The 20923-nt window shown below is 36.2% G+C and overlaps 1 long non-coding RNA gene and 1 pseudogene across 2 annotated transcripts in view; one reads left to right on the plus strand and one right to left on the minus strand.

Moving 5' to 3' along the window:
- The window catches only part of LOC145293095 (uncharacterized), a 1048662-nt gene that overhangs the window by 775043 nt on the left and 252696 nt on the right, over positions 1-20923 (plus strand). The gene's annotated exons all lie outside the window — the stretch shown is intronic.
- LOC145242692 (U2 spliceosomal RNA) lies at positions 10258-10415 on the minus strand (annotated as a pseudogene).

Genomic DNA, 20923 nt, shown 5'->3' on the forward strand with positions numbered 1-20923 from the left:
TAAAAAGATAGTAGAAAGGCGGTCTTGAACCCCTGAGGCGAAGGCGGAAATAAAAGTGCAAAAAAAATGACATCTTACCGCTACGCTATGCCCTGACAGGAAGTTAAACGCGTTCAAATTTAGTGATGTCAATCAAACGGTTGACTTACAGAAATGGATAGTTAAGTGAATGAGTTCAGGCAGGCGCATAAATGAACGTTTGACTCTGGCTGTATGCCAATTTCTGCCGTATTTATTTCCTCACGATATTGGGAAAAACCAGCTCCCCTCTAAAAGGGGGAGCTCTGGCAGCGTCCAAATGAATAGCAATTGTCTGATATGAAGGGTTTGATCAAAGCTGATTGCCTTCAAAAACTTTTAAAACTCGATCAAAAAATAAAGATAGAAACGACGCCCGTTTCCGAATCGTAGATATTATAATCTCGGAAGTATAAGGAAACTTCTCCAAAATAGTAACCTTGTTGAGAAGCCTCGCGAAAAAAGCTTTTCTTGAACATACAAAGACGCGCGTCCGTTTTGTCTTCAATATTATAGATAATAAATTAGGAACTGGTTTGAATATAATCGTTTCAGTTTTATACAAAAACCTTAGAATGTGATGGTGATTTTTTAAACATGATTTGCTTGATTTTGTTTTTGTTGAAAAAACTGTTGGACTTTTGTCCCTTAATATGGACATTGTTTCTTATCGTAATGCTTACGAGTATATGCAATCGATGTTATCTGCCTTGTAATCCATAAAATCTATATGATAGTGGGGAAAATCACATAACTGTTTTAAGCTTTAATCTGATTTAATGGAGAAAATAACACGATTAAAAGGGGAATATGAGTACATGTGGATCAACATTGCTCAATATCGATTTACAAGTTTAATTATAACTAATTAATTCTATTATAAACTTTATAATGTAACGAATTATTGCTCTTTTGTTTGCTTCATTTCACTTTAATCAAAGTTCTCAAAAATCAACGGGAGCCCCCCTCCTGGGGCTAACACTTTATCTTTTTGTGAGATACATGGATATTCGAATATTGAATTACAGTTCGCTTTTATCTCTAAAACATTCAAGTAACATTAATTTACCTCTCACTTAATGACCAGTAAACTACGTTATAGTATATCTCTTTCGTTTGGTCTTTTAATTTTAGTTTCTCATCTAGTCTGGTTGAGTATCTAGCTTAGTGCTTTTACTATGGATAACATCAGTTGAAGAAGCTGCACCATTTCTTGCTAGTGTAGGAAACCATATAACCCAGATCTTATTTGGGCTTGGAAAAGTGTTATTTTATTATATTTAGTTAACGTTTACTTGTAGGGGGGAAGTAACTTCAGGACAGGTTGGCCTGACAAGCCCCTGTACACAGGCAGCTTAGACACTCGAAAATAGGTTTTAGTAAGCATTCAAATTCTCTTCATCATGCATATATATGTGTGTGTGTGTGTGTGTGTATGTGTGTGTGTGTACATATATTCCACACCTTACAAGTATAACAGTTGGATAGAATGTGACAATTTTGAAGATTGTAAATTAAAAAATTCAATCGGCCATTCACGATAGCTTTCACATTCCGTGATATGTCTATCGACTTTCCTGTGTGCAGCAGTTAATAAAGTCGTATCCTTAAATACAGGTTACCTTGTCTTTGAGCCCAGGGTTCTGATGTGTCCTACCAAAGAACCTAAACTGAGGGCTAAACTGAAGTCTGTTTTAGGTTTCGTTTTTGGTTTTAGTTTTGATACTAGTTTGTGATGTTTTTTACAAAGATTTCACCACTTATCAAGGTCCGGAGGCCACTCGAGGATAAAGGTTAATGAATGTACGGTAATCAATGAGACAATGCCGTAGTAATCGTTAGTCGTGGAAATTTGGTAAATTTAATTACTTAAGCGGATGGCTCATTAAAAACTTGACAACGTTGGACTTAAAAGCGACCACATTGTAGTCTGTTGGAAACGGAAGTGAGTTCCACAGGCGTTAAGTTCTAAGAAAGAAGCTTTGTTCATGGAATCTACATTTAGGTTTAGGCACATATATAGAGTAGATGATATTATTTATAATGGGGGCATAGATTGGTGCCCAGACGAGCACTTGCTATGAAAATAACGATAACGTAGAGACAGACTCGCAGCACCTCTTCTGTGGAAATAGTTTGCAAGGAAGAGAAAAGGGAATCCTCCGTTTGGCTATGAATTTTATTTTTTTTTATTCTTTCAAAACAGCATAAGGTGCTTTGAGCGGCGTCTGCCCAGATGTGGCAACAATACAACATCCTCAGGCGTACTTGGCTTTTATACAGATAGATAATTACATCAGTCGTAAGATATCTATTGGAGCGGTAAAATGACCCCACAATTTTTCCAGCAACCTTGGCAACAGATTTAATGCACTTGCTCCATTTCAGATCAGAAGTAAAGGTCAGACCTAGAAGCTTGTCAAAACAAGGCGCATCCCCCAAACGAATGTCATTCAGTTCAATTGATGCCAGACGGGGCTCAGAGCGTTGATGATGTAAAAATAGAAGCTTGATTGCAGATACATTTGACATTGTTTGTCTAATCGTGGAAAAATATATAGGGATAAAATATATGACTTATAAATTTAAAGCTCCTAGAAATGTAATGTGCGAAAAACAGGAATTAAACACCATTAAACACAAATAAATAAATAAAAATACGAGATATTTATCTGTTTTATTAAATATTTCGTTGGTTTTTATTTTTCCTGTGTTGAATTGTTTTCCTTTCTGTTATGTATATATATATATATATATATATATATATATATATATATATATATATATATATATATATATACGCGTTTTATTTTTTATTACCGTATCTTTCTGTTAAGTTACATTATTGTTTCAGCTGGCCAGGTAGCTGAAACAATAATGTAACTTAACAGAAAGATACGATAATAAAAAATAAAACGCATATTTGCTCTACAATAGTATTGATAACTTTCTTCGTTTTTTATTAATTACCATTTCTACTAAAAAAACTATATATATATATATATATATATATATATATATATATATATATATATATATATATATATATATATATATATATGCATATATATATAATATTCAATTATTATCTGTATTTTTACATGTTTCATCATTGCTATGTCATCGGTGTCAGCATAACTAATTAAGCCAATTGCATGAATATAACATTGGAAACACGAATTACCTTGAATTCCAGTTACGTGTAGTGTGTGTGTGTGTGTGTGTGTGTGTGTGTGTGTGTATGTGTGTGTGTGTGTGTGTGTGTGTGTGTGTGAACCAACATAATTAAATGGGAATACATTGGGATAGATATGAGCAAACAACGCCAGATAGATAAGACAATTTGTTTTTACTGTAAACAGTAACTAATATGATGGTGAAAAATAAAATAAAAGATCATCAACCGTTATTTTTATCATCATTTGATTTTTGCATGAAACAAGAAAATATACAAAATACAATATGCGGCAATCTAACCTTCTGATACCATGAGATGATATATTAAAAAAAATGATGGTTATCAATATATAAACGCGTCTATCAAAGGCGATTGGGATTAGCTAACATGTTTTTATTATAGCGAATATGGAATTTTACAAAAATGACCTTAGTGCGACTTTTCTCATTTTAATGTTGTCAACAATAACAACAAATACCGAATGAAATATATGATCAAATCGAAGACAGGAAAAGAAGGGGTTAATAATCTTGCAGATGCAACACAGCAAATACAAAATTCCACCAAGAAGAACATCGGGTAGATACTCCACCCGGATTTTATTAAGATGCTCATCTTCAGACTTTTTTGCGGACATGATTATATTTAAAAATTCAACGTGACAGACTAAAATATCTAAATTTTAGCCTGACAGACGAAAGAAAATGTTATTAACACACAGAAATATTCATTGTCTTCCGACTGAGATCAAAGTGCAGTGTCTGTTCTGTCTTTAGTAATAGGAGGAGTAATCGGTTTTAACTCAGCTGGCTTTTATTTTTGCCTCATCCAGGATTACCCCTTCTAGGGATGTTCTTATAGGAAAAAAGTATATAGTGACTTCACACATGTTGAACCCAAAACTACGGAATAGCTAGTATCTACTTCTGTCCCTTCGCAGAAAGATATAGCGCAAGGCTGAAAGGTAGAGACAGCTCAAACTAGTGTCCCTAAAGAAAGAGCACTCAAGCCATTTAAACATATAGTTTGAAGTACCCCATTAACATCCCAAGGTCGTAATGTGTCAGGCAGTAATTAATAAACTTACTCTACTGCAACGAGAGGCAACATAATCTAGGAGGGTGAACCTTACAGGATTATAGAGGACAACCACCACAGCCTGACAGATTAAACGCCACCAAAATGATCTAGTTCCCGTCAGACTGAATGTTAAGAACGAATACCTGACTCATACGTACCAGTCCAAAATCTCAAAACAATTGAAGTTGCGGAGAAACAGCTTCAGTTACCCTGCTTACTGCAACATGATCGGCTTCAATTTTGATGTCAACAAATACTTTTCTTTTAGTAATTTAATTCTATTCTTCCAACTCGTCGCTTCCAAATCTCTCATATTAATGTTTATCATCCAACAATACTGCTATCTCTTTTTCTCAAGTGTTGTTTTCCTTCGTGATTAGTGAATATTCAGCAAATAAACGCGATAAATATATGACCATATTCACGTTGATATACAAGTTCTTGTTTGTATTTTTTCTTTACAAAGAGATCACCGCATATCAAGTCCCGAAGGTCACTCGAGGGTAAGGGTTAATACGTATATTGTAATCATTGGGACAACAGCGTAGCAATCGCTTATGGTGGAAATTTGGTATAATTAGATTACTTATGAGGACGGTTCAATAAGAACTTTTTTACGTTGGATTTAAAGACGACAATATTGCAGTCAGCAAGAAAGAAGACGACCAGAACTAGGTTTAACAGACGGGTAGTTATAGGAAAAAAAACTTTGTTCATGGAATCCACGTTTAGGTTTAGACACTGATTGAGTGGGGGAATTTATTGATAGTGATTTTGATTAGACCAGTGTTTTTTTCTGAAATATTGGCGAGGGGGGGGCAAAGATTGGAACTCAGTCGAACACTTACCATGAAAATAACGACAGATCAGAGACCAGAGACACGCTTGCAGCGTCTTGTCTGTGGGAAAGAGGCTGCAAGAAAGAGAAAAAGGCTTTATTTACTAGATTATGAAATCAGTTTTTAACTCTGCAAAAGTAGGATAGGGTACTCCGAGCAGCTCCTGCCCAGATGTGGCAAGAGTACTTCATCCTAGGAGGCACTTGGCTCTTATACAGGTAGAGAATTTCATCGGCAGTGAGTTATCTACTTGGGCGATGGAATGATCCAACCATTTTCCCAGCGACCTTTGCAACGGATTTGATGTATGTGTTCAATTTCAGATCAACAGTGAATGTCAGACCAAGAAACTTGTATAAACATGAAGCGTCCTCGAGACGAGAGCCGTTTATTTCAATAGTGGTCAGATGTGGCAAGAGCGTTTATGATAGAAAGAGAGAAGCTTGATTTCCGATTAATCAAAATTAACCAGACATCTTTTTTTTTCATTGCACCACGTGCCCAAGATTAAAGAAGAGAGAGACTCAAAAGTATATTGACCATTTTCAGCCTTTGAAGTGTTGCCATAGATGGTTGTGCCGTCTGCATATCTGTCTACGAATGATCTAGGAAATTGATTTGGGAGAGTGTTGATGAAGATAAAGAGGAGAGTTAGGGCCAGGAAGGAATTTGCGGGACGTCAACATTAATGTTGTGAACTTCTGATTTCTGCCCATCAACCACTACTCTTATAAATCTTTCAGAGACGAATGATTTAATAATATAGAAGGCATTTCTATCTATATTGTAGCTGGAGATCCTGTGTAGTAGGCATTTGTGCCACACTCATTCAAAATTAATTGCCCTAGAAACGAAGCCGTTGTTGTGAACTTCCCTAATCTTTGGAGATATTAATGTTAACACATCAACTGTAGATCTAGCAGAATGGAAACTATATTGCATGTCACTGAGTAGGTTCTTTTTGCTGAGGGTGTTGACTATTTCTCTGTTTAACACAGATTTCAGTAACTTACTCATGGCGCATAGAAAACTGATTGGTCTGTACTGAGAGACAAATGACCGATCAGCTGATAGCCCGGTTGGCGACGTTGATCATGGTCATTATTAAATGAGTAATATTTTTGGGTAAGATCAGTTGCTGTATATTACGAAAAACTCTTCAAATTCGAATTATGCAACAAATCGATCGCATAATTAAAACATGTACGATATCGCTATAAAGTGACGCAACGATGGCTGATATGCCTAAAAAAAAACCGCCATCATCACCACCAACAATAATAACAACAACAATATAAACGTTATAAATCGACCCACACACACAAAGCTCTTATAAAGAGGGTTAGGCACCTCTTAAGTGAGATTCTGCGTTCAATAAGTGCATTTAGCAAAGGAAATTCGGTTTCAAGCTTTCATCGTTAGAGAGCATGAGTTTACAGCGGCGCATCTCCGATCTCGCTCGTTAAACATTGTGTCACTTTCAGACATGATAGAAGACTCCTGTCGCTCTCAGGATTTGTACACAACTGGTCAACTAGTAGATAGTCTGCAACAAAAACAACAACAAAAAAAGAAAACCGATTTCTGTCAAAGGGAAATGGAATTGTGTCGCCCTTTCTATGTCGACAATTTTATCGTTCCATCCCATATTTTTTAATCGCAATTGCAACTCGATTTAGCTCCTTTGATCGAGGTGAGATATCGGTCAGTTGGATCTTTAATATTTTATTTTTTCTCATCTTTATATTAATATTTGGTCTTTAATTAGCTATTATAAAATTCCGTACGCCCCGAAAATATAAAATTATTAATACATTGGATGAGAAAAGGTTGATTTATGAAAACTACGACTCACTAGTTAAACGAGCCGTTGACAGACAATAAATAAAACAATTTTCAATAAGGTATGATAAGAACTTGCTGATATTGGATCTTAAGGTGGCTGTGTTGTAATTCGCAGTAATACAATCCCGTAAGTAATTCATTTCCTAGATTGGAAACTCTAGCGTAGAAATTCTATCATGTCTAACTTAGAAATGATAGAAAAACGATAGTCTTAACTACGACATATAACAAAAAATACTATTTCAAACTCAAGCGTTGCAAGCCAAAGTAACTGTTGTTTCAAAATAGGGTGCAGTTAAACTTAAATGCACATATATTCTCCGCAGGTTTTAAAGTGTAACGTGACCGACCGACAAAATCTCACATCGAGATAAGAGGACGTATCTCATAATCACATCCCTTTTTTTCTTATCTGAATCCTATAAAATGGAATAAATGTTCATAGGCAAATACAAAGAAGAATGGCTTTAAATATATCGAAGCTGCAACAACGCGAATCGATATTACCGATGAAGATACGATTATCATCAACGTGGATCTCTCGGTCAGCATCCCTAACACAGATTACTATCACAAGGTTCCGGCTGTCGAGCGGAATTAAATGAAAATCCCTCCTCAAATAAACATTACCGTCATATACTAATTTTAATAATATTGGAGCATTCTTTTCTGTCGTGCCAGAGTAGAAAATTTACATCAAACCCTAGTTGCATTATTCTCTTCTCTCCAACCTCTTACATAAAAGAAGAGACATTACTTACTGTATCACAAGCATCAGAGTAGATACTCAAATCAACTACAACTTCTGCTTCCCTCTCGAAAGCATTCACAGCAAAAACTTGTTTATCTACAATCGTTGTGAATAATTTTACTTTACTTCCTTTCTGCAACTAAAACTAAACCGAACTTCCACGAGGAGAGTTGCATTTCAAGTACAGCAAGCCTATGGAATACAATGCGACGGGACAGTTTCCAAGCTGCATAAAATATGATGTTATTTTTAGTCCAAATTCTTGTCGAGTCGTCTTCTTAAATAACATTTTGCGAATTTTAAACCATCATTTCCAATCCTCAAGGCGTTACCTCACCATCTACCTTGCACTCATAATTTTTATTCTTGAATGGCTATCTGGCCTTGATAAGAGCGATTCATTGTTATGAAAAGAATCTTCCATGAAGGAGGGTAGAATTCATAATACACTAGAAAATCGTATGTGTTTTACAGAAGATTGGTAAACATCAAACAATCTTGGAACCAGAAATATCATTTTTCAAGTTATCATTATAAATACGTTTACTAATTCGGCACTTATACAGTATGGTGAACATATAGAAAATCGCGTTCAAAGTAAAAAATTTTTGGTATAATTACGTATAAGACCAATAAAAAATCCTAAAAGAATTAGGACATATGATCCAATGGAATTTTAATTGAAAATAAAAAATCAGTTTTATCTTATTTTGTCGACCCGCCATTGATATGAGTTAAAATACCCGTAAACCAGGGGGAGATAATCTGTTTGTCATTTAAAATTTAATAACGAATCACAGACCAGTAAAATACGATAAAATTGATATTCATTTTTAATTAAGATTTTACCCGACCATTTCTCCTAGTTTTTGCTGAATATACTTTTTTTGCTTAATACTTAAGTATATTAAAAAATTTTCTACTTGGAATGTGATCTTCACATTTGCACAATACTATATAAGTGCCAGTAAATATATAAATGTAAAGAAAAACATCCCTAAGATTAGGTATAACAGTTCGCGTATTTGCCCATAGGCCGATCGAATTGGGTTCACTCATATGTCGAGTCATATCAAAGACTCCCAAAATGGTACTTGATGCGATCTTGCTTAACATTCAGCATTATAATATAAGGATCAAGGATCAAGGATCAAGTTGAACGTTCAGAGAAATGAATAAAGATCTCCACATTTCTCAGCGCAATAGCCAACAAAAAAGAAACCTTTAACACTCACCTAATTACTCTAGACCCATTTGTTTATTTCAATTTAAATGACAAACTAAAAGTAGCCTTATAAGTTTTATTTGGTGGCGTTGAGTTCCTTTCTATTTTTTTCGTACTGTCTTTGACACAAAATATCCCAAAACGATTCATGTCTACAAATCCATCATGTTAGTCTGACTTCACGTTCCAAGCAGACAATTTTCTGTCGCCGATTCTAGCTGAACACAAGACAATTAGTATGTAAGGACAATTCTAAGTTTGCCAAATACCCGAATGTATCAACTTTAAAACTTTATCAATCGGTTAAATAACTGAATTACATTGACTGACACGACTCAAACCGGAAAGCCAATGATCAGCGCAGTGATGTACTCTTAGTCTGCTTAATTTATTGTAACTCTAATCGACAAATCGTTTATTGATATCAAAGGATTATGTTCAAGAGAAAGCAGTTCCCGCAAAAACATGTCCAAACAAATACCAACTACGTGGGTCGTTTAAAAAGTAAAGCTTCCTATTTTTTTACTTACAAACTAAAATGTTGAAGAGCTACGAAGAGGAACCTGGTACCATTAAAATGAACGACCTTTTGTGCTCCAGAATTTATTTTTCTCTGTAGTCACCCCATTACCAATGCACTTTTGCCAGTCTCTTCTGATGCCTCGCTCGTAAAAGTCCAGAGTACGCTTTACTACTCACATCTCTGTCGCAACACTAAAATCGACGAACCTATCCCCTAAACGTGCTGGCATCAACTGTATCGGCCTTATAAACGTTCAACAGGCGTTAATAAATGTTTATCGGTTTAATTTTTCTTAGTGGAAGAATTCAATGACGCATCTTTGCTTCTGACACACGTCCATGATAGAGGTTGCTTTCTTAGAGGCTCACACTGCAAATATCTGCACCAGATAGATGAAAATATTAAACCCTGAATGCATAAGTCGAGTCATTATAACAATGCAACTTGCAAACCTCTCTCATCCATTCGAATGGGATGGAAAAACTACTTTTGGAACATCTCTTATTAAAGAAACAAGGCCGATAGCCATTACTCGCGTGCTCTCGTATAATGAATGAAGGCGTGATAAACTAAAATGGCCGAAAAATGGGCTGAAATGACTTTAAAAAATAAAAAGTAAATGACTTAAAATGACTTTAATGAACTTCAAGATGAATTGAATGAACTTAAAAATGACTTGAATGTTTAAAAATAACTGGAATCCTTCAAAAACTTGAATGATCTGGAGAATGACTTGAATGGCTTTGAGACTGACTGGTTGTAAAGTGGATGATCATTTCACATTAAATTAATAAAGAAAAGTGATCCCCCACTTTATATAACAAAAATTATTTGATTTAGGGAATTTGAAACGTGATATTAGCTATGTGGCCAAGGAAAAGTTACAAACATAAGTACAGCATGTAGTAAGAACAGATACTACACTTTGATCTTGGCCAAAAAGCCAAGAAAAGGATATTTATTTGCTCCACCCACCGAGCAAATTAAGCACAAGGCCGATTTTTTATGTGAGGAGTGAAGGGGAAATGGGGACCAGCTCCCCGGGGAGTAGTGGAGCTGGATAGTAACAATTGGTAGGTCTTATATGTGGGGTTGGTATTTATTTGCTCCCCCACCGGGCAAATTAGGCACAAGTTCGATTTTTAATGTGAGGAGTGAAGGGGAAATGGGGACCAATTCCACGGGGAGTAGGGGAGCTGGATAGTGACAATTAGTATGAAGGCTTGTCTCTACATTGACCAAGGTCTTATATGTGGGGTTGGTATTTATTTGCTCCCCCACCGAGCAAATTAGGCACAAGGCCGATTTTTAATGTGAGGAGTGAAGGGGAAATGGGGACCAACTCCCCAGGGAGTAGAGGAGTTGGATAGTGACAATTGGTATGAAGGATTGCCCCTACATTTATACTTATTGCCCCTACAAAAATACTTATAAAAAAACCCGTTTGGCTCTTTTATTTGTTAATAATTTCACAAAATGTTAAAAACAAATTATTAAATTTGACGACTTATACAACTTGAGAAGGTCGGAGGTTACATCAACTTAAACGTTGCGCAAATAATATTGAAGATCAGAACATTAATTCGATTTATTCAAATAATACGACAAATTATTATTTGATAAAAAAAAGCATAAATATAACGGGCAATTATTTTTTAGATTAACATCGGTTGAAATTTCCGCTTTCAGATTTTTCAGCTATGGCAGAGTGTGAATTCTCTATTTAACCCGAGAAAATAACTAAAATCCGGTATCAAATATTATCGGCAATGTCTATAGAACGTCGAAGATGTCAAATGTGGATGTGATAAGAGCAGGCGGGATCTCAAATGGATACTTGTCACCTCTTTATTCTCCTCCACAATTCAACTACCTATAATAGTTTCTAGCGGTGAAAACAATCGAATGATCTTCCAATCTTTTATTTAGAAAATAAAGACGTGACACCACATAAATAGCTTCCAAAGTAACGTGTCGTGAAATGTCTAGGATTATGCTGAACAAAAACACGAAACGAAAACACTAACCAGATTTTCACGAGAAGAGCATGGAGACTACTGGGATCCTTAAAGGGTGTACTGCATCTCCATAATTCCAGAATTATCAAAAATACAAAAAAGATAAACAACTGCTGCGAGAATGCAAAGTTATCGAACCAAGAAAATACTAGAGATTTCGGAAACCGTGTCACGCAGACTCCAGGGTACACCCTCTGTTTTATGGTAGTGAAGCATCGCTTGTAATCAGACGTGCAATAATACTTAGTTACTAAGATATTATTTGGAGTATGCGGACTACTGATCACATCTTTATATTATTCTTACAGCATTTCGACTAGTGTGACATTTTACATTGTCTATGCATCACTTGAACTTCAGTAAAGGTCATTGGTTTTTCTCAGCTCGTAATCATAAGTGTTAAACAGTAAAGGGCATATTCCTAGTATATATCTGATGATTTAAATTCGCAAGCCAACCTTGAAACCATACACAGGAAACTGTGGTCATGGAGTCAGCAAGTATGTACTGAAATGTCACCTCAACCTGCCGTAAGTAGATGCACACGTGACGTCACATGAACCGAAAAGAGGGAAAGGGGGAGTGGTAATTTAGTTCGTTATAAAGCTAAGAATCGATTAGAACCTGTATATAAGGTAAGGGTTAAGGCTTTAGACATCCCGGAATCTCGAATGCTACCCTCGACTATAATAGACAAAAATAGGTGACGTCAACCAGTTAATGTGTCTTTCTCCAAATTAAATATATTCATTTTTTCTTTCTTTTTTTTTTTAATTAAATTCTAGGTGTAAAAATTAAACTCTAGAGTAAGGTTGACAATAAGATAAACAGCTTGTGAATTGAAGACGATGGTTGTAACTGCAGAATTTAATTATTAATGAAGCAAGCTGAACAAGATTTCAACACGGAACTTGTAGTGTGATAGGAAGCAACCTTGTAGTGTCATGTTCAACAGATAGGTAGTTCATAGAAAGAAAATCAAAACTATCCTTATGTTAAATACAATACCACGGGGCTGTTTCCCAGCTGACTAAAATTGCCAATAGTTTATATATATATATATATATATATATATATATATATATATATATATATATATATATATATATGTATATATATATATATATATATATATTTTACACAGTGATCACCACTTATCAAGGCCCGGAAGCCACTCAGGGATAAGGGTTATTGTAAGTACATCACGTTAGTGAGGAGATTTTATGAAGTGTTTAATAAGGGGGCGGTTCATTAGGAATTTGTTAACATTAGACTTGAAGACATCCAAGTTGTAGTCCGGAGGGAAGCAGGCAGACGGAACAGAGTTCCACAGGCGTGCAGTTCTAAGAAAGAAGCTTTGCTCATGAAATCCGCGTTTTGATTTAGGCACAGATATAGAGTGGGGGAAATTTTTCCCACTGGATTCAGCTAGACGGGTGTTTTTCGTGAAAGATTGGCGAGGGGGGACCAGGGATTGGAGTTCAGACGAGCACCTGCCATGAAAATAACGATAAAACAAGGATAGGCTCGCAATGTCTCTTCTGTGGGAGAGGGGTTGCAGGGTAGAGAAAAGGGCATCCCCCACTAAACCACGAAGTCTATTTTGTACTCTGTCAAGGCATGATAGGCTGTTTTTGGCAGCTCCTGCCCAGATATGGCAACAGTATTCCATCCTTGGCCGTACTTGGCTTTTATAGAGATAGAGAATTGCATCAGTAGTGAGATATCTTCTGGAGCGGTAGAAGGATCCCACCATCTTTCCTGCGACCTTGGACCCAGACGAGAGCCATCCATCACAATTGATGCCAGCTGGGGATCAGAGCGTTGATGATGTAAGGATAGGAGTTTGGTTTTGGATGCATTAAAGGTAACTAGCCACATCTTCCCCCACTGAACCACGCGCTCGAGATCAGAGGAGAGAGAATCCGAGAGAACTTCGTCATTTACAGCCTTTGATGTGTTGCCATAGATGGTCGTGTCATCAGCATAGATGTCAACGAATGATTTAAGTATGTGTTTAGGGAGGTCATTGATGTAGATCAGGAAGAGAGTTGGGCCCAGGATTGACCCCTGAGGGACTCCAGCATTTATATTGCAGGCCTCCGATTTTTGTCCATCTACCACTACTCTTATGAGCCTATCAGAGAGAAATGATTTAATGATTGAGAAAACATTTCCAGTTATACCGTAGCTGGAAATCTTGTGAAGTAAACCCTTATGCCATACTTTGTCAAAGGCCTTTGATATGTCGAGAGCAATTGCCCTAGAAAGGAAGCCTTTGTCAAGAGATTCACTAATCCTGTGGGATATAACCGTCAGCACATCTGCGGTAGATCTTGCAGAGCGGAAACCATATTGTGTGTCACTAAGAAGGTTATTCCTGCTGAGGTGGTTGACTATTTCTCTATTTAATATTGATTCCACTAACTTACTCATAACACAGAGAAGACTTATTGGTCTGTATTGAGAGGGAGATGACTTATCACCTGAATTCTTAAATACAGGGCAAACTGAGGAGGTCTTCCAGGGGGTCGGAAAGCACTTCTCCTTAAGGCAGCGCTTAAATAGTTTCGTAAGTATGGGAGCAAGTTCTGGTTGAAGCTTTTTTAACACTATAATTGGGATGCTATCAGGGCCAGTTGCTTTACTGGAATCTAGGTTTTTTATTAGCTTGGCGACCTCATGCACGGATATTTGTATGTTACCTAGCTTGTTCTGTGTTATAGGAGGAAATATGGGGAGTTGATGGCCTTCGTCGCATAGGGTAGAATTAGCTGCAAAGTTCTTTGCAAATAGTTTGGCCTTGTCTGACGCTGACGAGATAACCTCTGGTCCATTGATAATGGTTGGGATAGAACGCACACTTCTGTTCAGGATCCTATTTGTTATTCGCCAAAACTGGTGGGAACCAAGCCGCTGATCAGCTACCTTGGATTTAACAGACTGGGCATATAGCTCTCTTGCATTTTTTATTACTCTTTTACAGTGGTTGCTGGCAGTCCTGAAAGCAGCTTTAGTCTCAGTGCATCTATTACGTTGGTAGTTATGGAAAAAGTGATTTCTGTGCGCGATAGCAGCAGCACATTCTGGGGAGAACCATGGCTGGCTGTTAGGTTTTTTTTTGAATTTTTTAGATGGTATGAATTGGTATATGCCTACAATTAACCATTCGGTCAGATCTGATACTATAGAGGACACTTCCTTTTTAAACATGGAGTGCAGAGGTAAATCAGATATGAATGTACGGAAGCTATCCCAGTCAGCCATAGAGTATCGGTATACAGTACGGTGGAGGGGTACGTCTGATGGCTTCTTACATTTTGTTTTTATCTTAACTGATACGACAGAGTGGTCGGAGGATCCTAAAGGAGAATGAACGGTACATGAACATAGCTCAGGGAAGTTGAAAGAAAAAGGTCTAAGAGGCTTGCATATTGATTGGGTGTATCGGGCACACGGGTGGGTTCGCGAACAATCTGAGTGAGGTCATAAGCAATGGCAAAATCATGACAAAACCTCCCCTCATCATCTGTCTTATTTGAATGGGTCAGCCATTCCACGTTATGGACGTTCAAGTCACCACAGATGTGGATGTTAGCCGAAGGATGTGAAGACAGTATGTGGTCTATTTTCTCAGATATGCTCTTAAAGATAGTAACTCCGCTGTTGTGGGGCCTATAGAGGGCAAATATAAATGCAGTGGTGTTAGCAAGTGCAACCCTGAAGCACATATAGGGTAAATTAGGATCTTCTCTAGAGATATCCCTGCCACATGGGAAGCCATCCTTAATGTAGGCACATATTCCATGCCCATGGCGATCTTGGGAGTCAGATTTAGCTGTTAAATTGGAGTATCCATTAATTATGAACTCATCTAGGGAAGTGGTCGGCCCTATTCCAGTTTCACATAGAAATAATATGTCCGGTTTCGTCTCCTGTAATTGGGTTTCAACCTCTGGAAGGTTGGAACGTAGACCCCTGATATTGGAGAAGGAGACCTGGTAGTAGGGGTCTACGCTGGAAGATGGGGTTCTAGGTTTAATCGAGTTTTTATTCTGGAGATATTTCATATTGAGGTTTTGGGATTTGTGGAATAGGTCGGCATACTTGGTTAGAGCAGTACAGAGAGGGAAAGTAAGAGAGAAAAAGACAGGAATTTTTTTTTTTTATTTGTAGCACACGAAAAGGTAAAGCCGTAACAATTACCCACTAGTATGGCATCGAGAGGCCCCACCAGAGACTACTGCATGGTCCAGATCCACTCACCAAATGGCAATACAGCAGTCCCAGTACTTTGCGCCTGCTGATAGGACAGCCTCCTTAGTGGTTAATCCAAGGTTCGGGTCCCTGACTATCAGGCGGATAACGTCAGCCCAGACAAAACGTTTACCTCCAGCACCCTTACTAGTGACATGGCAACAAGGACAGACAAAGACAGAAAAATATCCGACATCTCAGACTACTGGTCACCAAGTAGTACCGACCTTTAAGCAGCTTTTTCTTCACCCTTTGTCAGAAACATCACTCATTGAATGAGGACTGAATGACAAAATAGGAGAAGCGAGAGTTACTGGAGCTGCCGATAACACATCCACTGTATTATCTACTCTCCATAAATATATATATATATTTATTTATTTATATGTATATATATGAGTTGATGTTTATGTTTTTAGCTGCACTTCTTTCATTCCTCCTTTTCCCTTTTTTCTTTCTCCCCTTGTTTTGTCTTTTTCTTTCCATCTTTTTCTCTCTTTATGCCTTTTTCTCCGTTTCTTTTTCTTTTTCTATTTCGAGACAAGCCTTAATCCCCACATTTTCTTTTCCATCTATTAAACACCGTTTCTTATACTTAAGGACATGTAATGTGGCCATCTGATAATTTTTTTTGTAGTTGCTGAATCCGTGTATGGTTCTTATTACGGACTAAGCTTTTGAATAGGCAACATTGCCTGAAGAAATCTCTAGTTACTAGTAAATGGCTGACCGAAACATGATCATGAATGTGCACCGACAAATTAATGCTTATGTAAAACAAATAAATAAATATATATATGTATTTACATATGTATATATGTGTATATATGTAAATATATGTATATGTATATATATGTATTTATGTATATATATATATGTATATGTATATATATGTATATATATATGTATATATATACAAGACACACACACATATATATACATATATATATATAACTACTTAATTTACTCACATAAAATTAATATACGAAAGTATAGATTCATGCGTAAACTTTAATTATTTACTTCAAAAGTGCTCAATACGTAGGTAGAGCTAGTTAATAAGTTATAAAATGTATATGGCGATTAAGCTACACTGAATATTCCGCGTTTCATCCACTCTAGGATTCTTCAGGCATATGGCTTATGGCTGAAGAATCCTAGAGTGGATGAAACACGGAATATTCAGTGTAGCTTAATCGCCATATATATTTTATAACTTACTATATATATATATATATATATATATATATATATATATATATATATATATATATATATATACAATAGTCGAGTGTGGAGATAGACCACGACTCCAAAATGAATAAACAAATTAAACTCTTCACTGATACCAATCGCTCATACTGATAAACACCCAAAATGCTTCTTTTTCAACTTCTAAAAGATTTATTTATATATTAATGTTGTAAGGTTGTTTGCTTCTGTCGTAGTATATAAATAGAAAATCGTGACCTTTTGTCGATTTTTATCAATCTTTTCCCGCCACTTTCACCCTGTCATCTGCATGCAAAACAAAGTTAACCTTTTAGCGGTACATTCCGTCGCCATCTTTGATTTCTTTAGTTAACACCCCGAGCAGACATTCTTTTGCCGCCTGTTTATCAACCGGTACGAAACACTGATTATAATTCCGTTACCATTCGCCGCGATTACTCTTTAATTTATCACCAAGAATAACACGATTTTTATGAAAGGAAAACAATAAATACGTGCGAAACAAGAAAAAAATATTCCGTCAACTTAAAGGAATGAATAAATTAGCAAGTGTTAAAACAACGAAACAATCAATGTGTCAAAAGGTTGTAGATAATGAGCGGTGAGATTAAAAAAAGAATAACAATGAAAACAAAATGGACGAAGAGAAGAAATAGCTTTGATCGAATTGGGAATAAAGATTCAATTCTCTTTGTTCTCTCCTTTATTTTTATTCACGTAGAAATCCGTCTAATTAGACACGTCGTCTATTAATTATCGAAAGCCATACAAGAACGCAAGTGACAGCGATAATGCAACATATACATCTATCTATCAACATGTACATCTATCTATCTATCTATTTATCTATCTAGCTATCTCTCTCTTTCTTTCTTTCTCTCTCTCTCTCTCTCTCTCTCTCTCTATATATATATATATATATATATATTTATTTATTTATTTATATATATCTATGACTACAAATATTTTAAGCTTGCCTCTTTAGGTAGAGCACTGTCGTAAGTAATCTCACCCGCTACTTAATTGGCCTAAAAATGAGTCGCTCGCCCTTTGTTTATAATCAAAGCGATTAGAGGTAACAGTGGTGGATGGATCTTTGTTTAAATAGAAATTTGTCGAGATTATTTCGGTAGAACTGTTTACTGTCAATGCGATGGTTCTAGGTTCAATCTTCGGCTTGGGAGAGGTGCTATCTAGCGAAACTGGACTGTATGTCGATGACTACAAATATATATATATATATATATATATATATATATATATTTATATATATATATATATATATAATGTTTGTTAAAATAAGAATAAGATTATTCCTCTTCTCTTTTCTATCCATGACAATCTCAGCAGTCCTGTGGGTAAAAGTGTTAGATAAAAATCTAAAGTGATTTAGTCTGGTGTCCGAATCATGCGACCATAGATTTTTTTATTAATAAAAATAGCATTGATATATGTCTGTCTGTATAATTATGCAAATACATATGTATATTAGCGAGAAGATACAGCTCATATGTATTTACCTTTATTTAAGTCATATAAATAAGTCAAGAAATCTGTTCAACTAAAAGTTAATTCAACCATATGGACATATGGGCATATATCTTACAACTAAATAAATAAATGATTCGAAAACTAGGAACAAATGAACGGATAAAATACGATGAATACAAGAAAAAATAAATAAACAAATAAAATAAATAAACAAAACGTGTCAATAGGAAAATGAAATTGCCATCAGAAAAGAAAACAAACCATAAAAACCTAGATAGGAGAGTAGCGATGGTAAGAGTATAATATAACTACAGGTTAAAGCGAAAACTAAACCGCCACGTTAAAAAAAAATACTTACACCTCCCCACTGCGACAGCTTAATCACGCGAAATTTTACTTCGCCGTCCTCTCTCACATGCGCCTTTCCTTCAACCCACCACCCTCAAAAACTCCTACTGCTCACATTAACAAAGTATACACCCACTTTCTTCCAGAACGTAAACCACATCCTAATATCTTATAAAAACTAATATAATTTTCACTATCGATTCTTTCTTAGTCTGATGAAGTGCTATCTCTGAATTGGGATTTTACTGAAACATGTATGCACCTATGTAACCAATAATGTGTGTATAATAAACAAACTATATATATATATATATATATATGTGTGTATGTGTGTGTGTATTTAGTTACAACATATCTGTGCTCGTGATCTATCACTAATCTCTTGTTCTACGACAGGGTCTTAAAAAGAGTATCCAATATAATAATCTCCGCACTATCAACTAAACTCAAATCCCTGTTCTATCGCCGAAATATTGTATCCCAATTCCCATTTTTAAAGTATTTTAATGAGATGAGCTCTGACTAACTAGCAGTACTTGTACACCCTCGACGTAAATACCCTGACAAACCTGACAAGCAGCAAAATATCACCCTTACAATGGTGTGATCCGAAGATGTCGGAAAACCGTCTACTCTATTAGTTTCTTCTGTCGAACTACTGGATTTTGCAATTCCCTCTTGGTTCCCAGTTTCCCTAGCTGTGCTGACATACGGAAGTTCAAGTGTAATGTGAACAGACATCTCGCTGTTCAACTCTCTATATAGGATCCCTATAAACTTGGTTCCAAACAGTAGTAGCCCTTTACGTCCAAGTGGTACTGTGCCTTGTTTGGGGTGAATAACAGTAAAAAGAAACGTCGATGATTTAACGAGAACCAGAGTGTTAGTACGTAATTTGCATATGCTTCGAAAACACTCAGGCATCATATTTATAAAGCATTTGTTCTCATAATATTGTTATAAATGTGTGAAACCCGACGTGCCTTAAATAAGTTTCCAGACTTTATTCGTATGGGCAGTTTTATTGATAATACACATCTTTAAAGTAATCTAATCCGGCTACTGTTATAACTTTCCAACAACTTTTGCAAGGTCCCATTGAAATCCTCTTGTGTTAGCATGTCAATGACCCTCGTTACAGCGTTAAACCTTTAGAGGCTTTACCTTTACCTTTAGAGGCGTTACCTTTAGAGGCTTTAGAGGCGTTACAGCGTTAAACCTTTAGAGGCTTTCGTTATGGGAATTGAGGAGATAAATCTCAATTCCCATAAAGGTTTCCTTGAGCTTAGGGAATAACCAAAAGTTACAGTAAGCAAGGTATGGACTATAGGAAGGGTGAGAAACTGTCTTGATGCCCATCTTGGTCAAATAGTCTGTGATGAGGATGAAGTTGTGGACTGCACCTTTGGGACAAACTTCGCGTAAATCTTTCGCATCTTCAGTTCCTCGTGTGTACAGTCCCCACACTAACATACAACTGTGCACTCATTGCCTCTATATATCCTTATCTATGATTGTTTTTGTTTTTTTACAAATCAACTGTGGAGTTCTGACTTACTCCTCTCACACCGTTGATCATCCCTCACTGACTCACTGACTTACTTGAATTTCTTATGCCACTCAAAAACTAATGCTCGATTCATAAAAGATGGCCCAAAAGCAGCCTGCATCATTCCATGCATTTCGGTGGTATTTTTTTAAGTTTTCACGTCAAGATTGCTCTTTTTAAATTCGCTAGCTACGACAATCAGGCTTTAATAAGGTGTATTTCAATTTCTGCCGTAGCTGTTCATTTGAACCTGAAATTATAAAAGTTGTCAGTCACCTCATAACACGTATAGCAATAACATACTCAATCTTCAAGAATCTACAATTTAAAATCCTGTACAAAATAATAAAAAAAAAGTCTGGGAACTTATTGAAAGCACCTTGTATAAACAACAGATAGTGGCAAGGTTCTACGCGCAAAATAGTTCTTACGAGAAATCATGAACACTTTAGAGATTTCATGGCTAGTAGATTAAGTTATTGCAATGAGATAATAAATACAAAAAATAGTCATGACAAATTAGGTGCTATTCTCATATGCCGAATCTTGATACTCTAGCTAAGTCTGT

This window comes from Euprymna scolopes, chromosome 2, assembly GCF_053919585.1.
Source record: "Euprymna scolopes isolate OS-2025 chromosome 2, ASM5391958v1, whole genome shotgun sequence".
NCBI lineage: Eukaryota > Metazoa > Mollusca > Cephalopoda > Sepiida > Sepiolidae > Euprymna > Euprymna scolopes.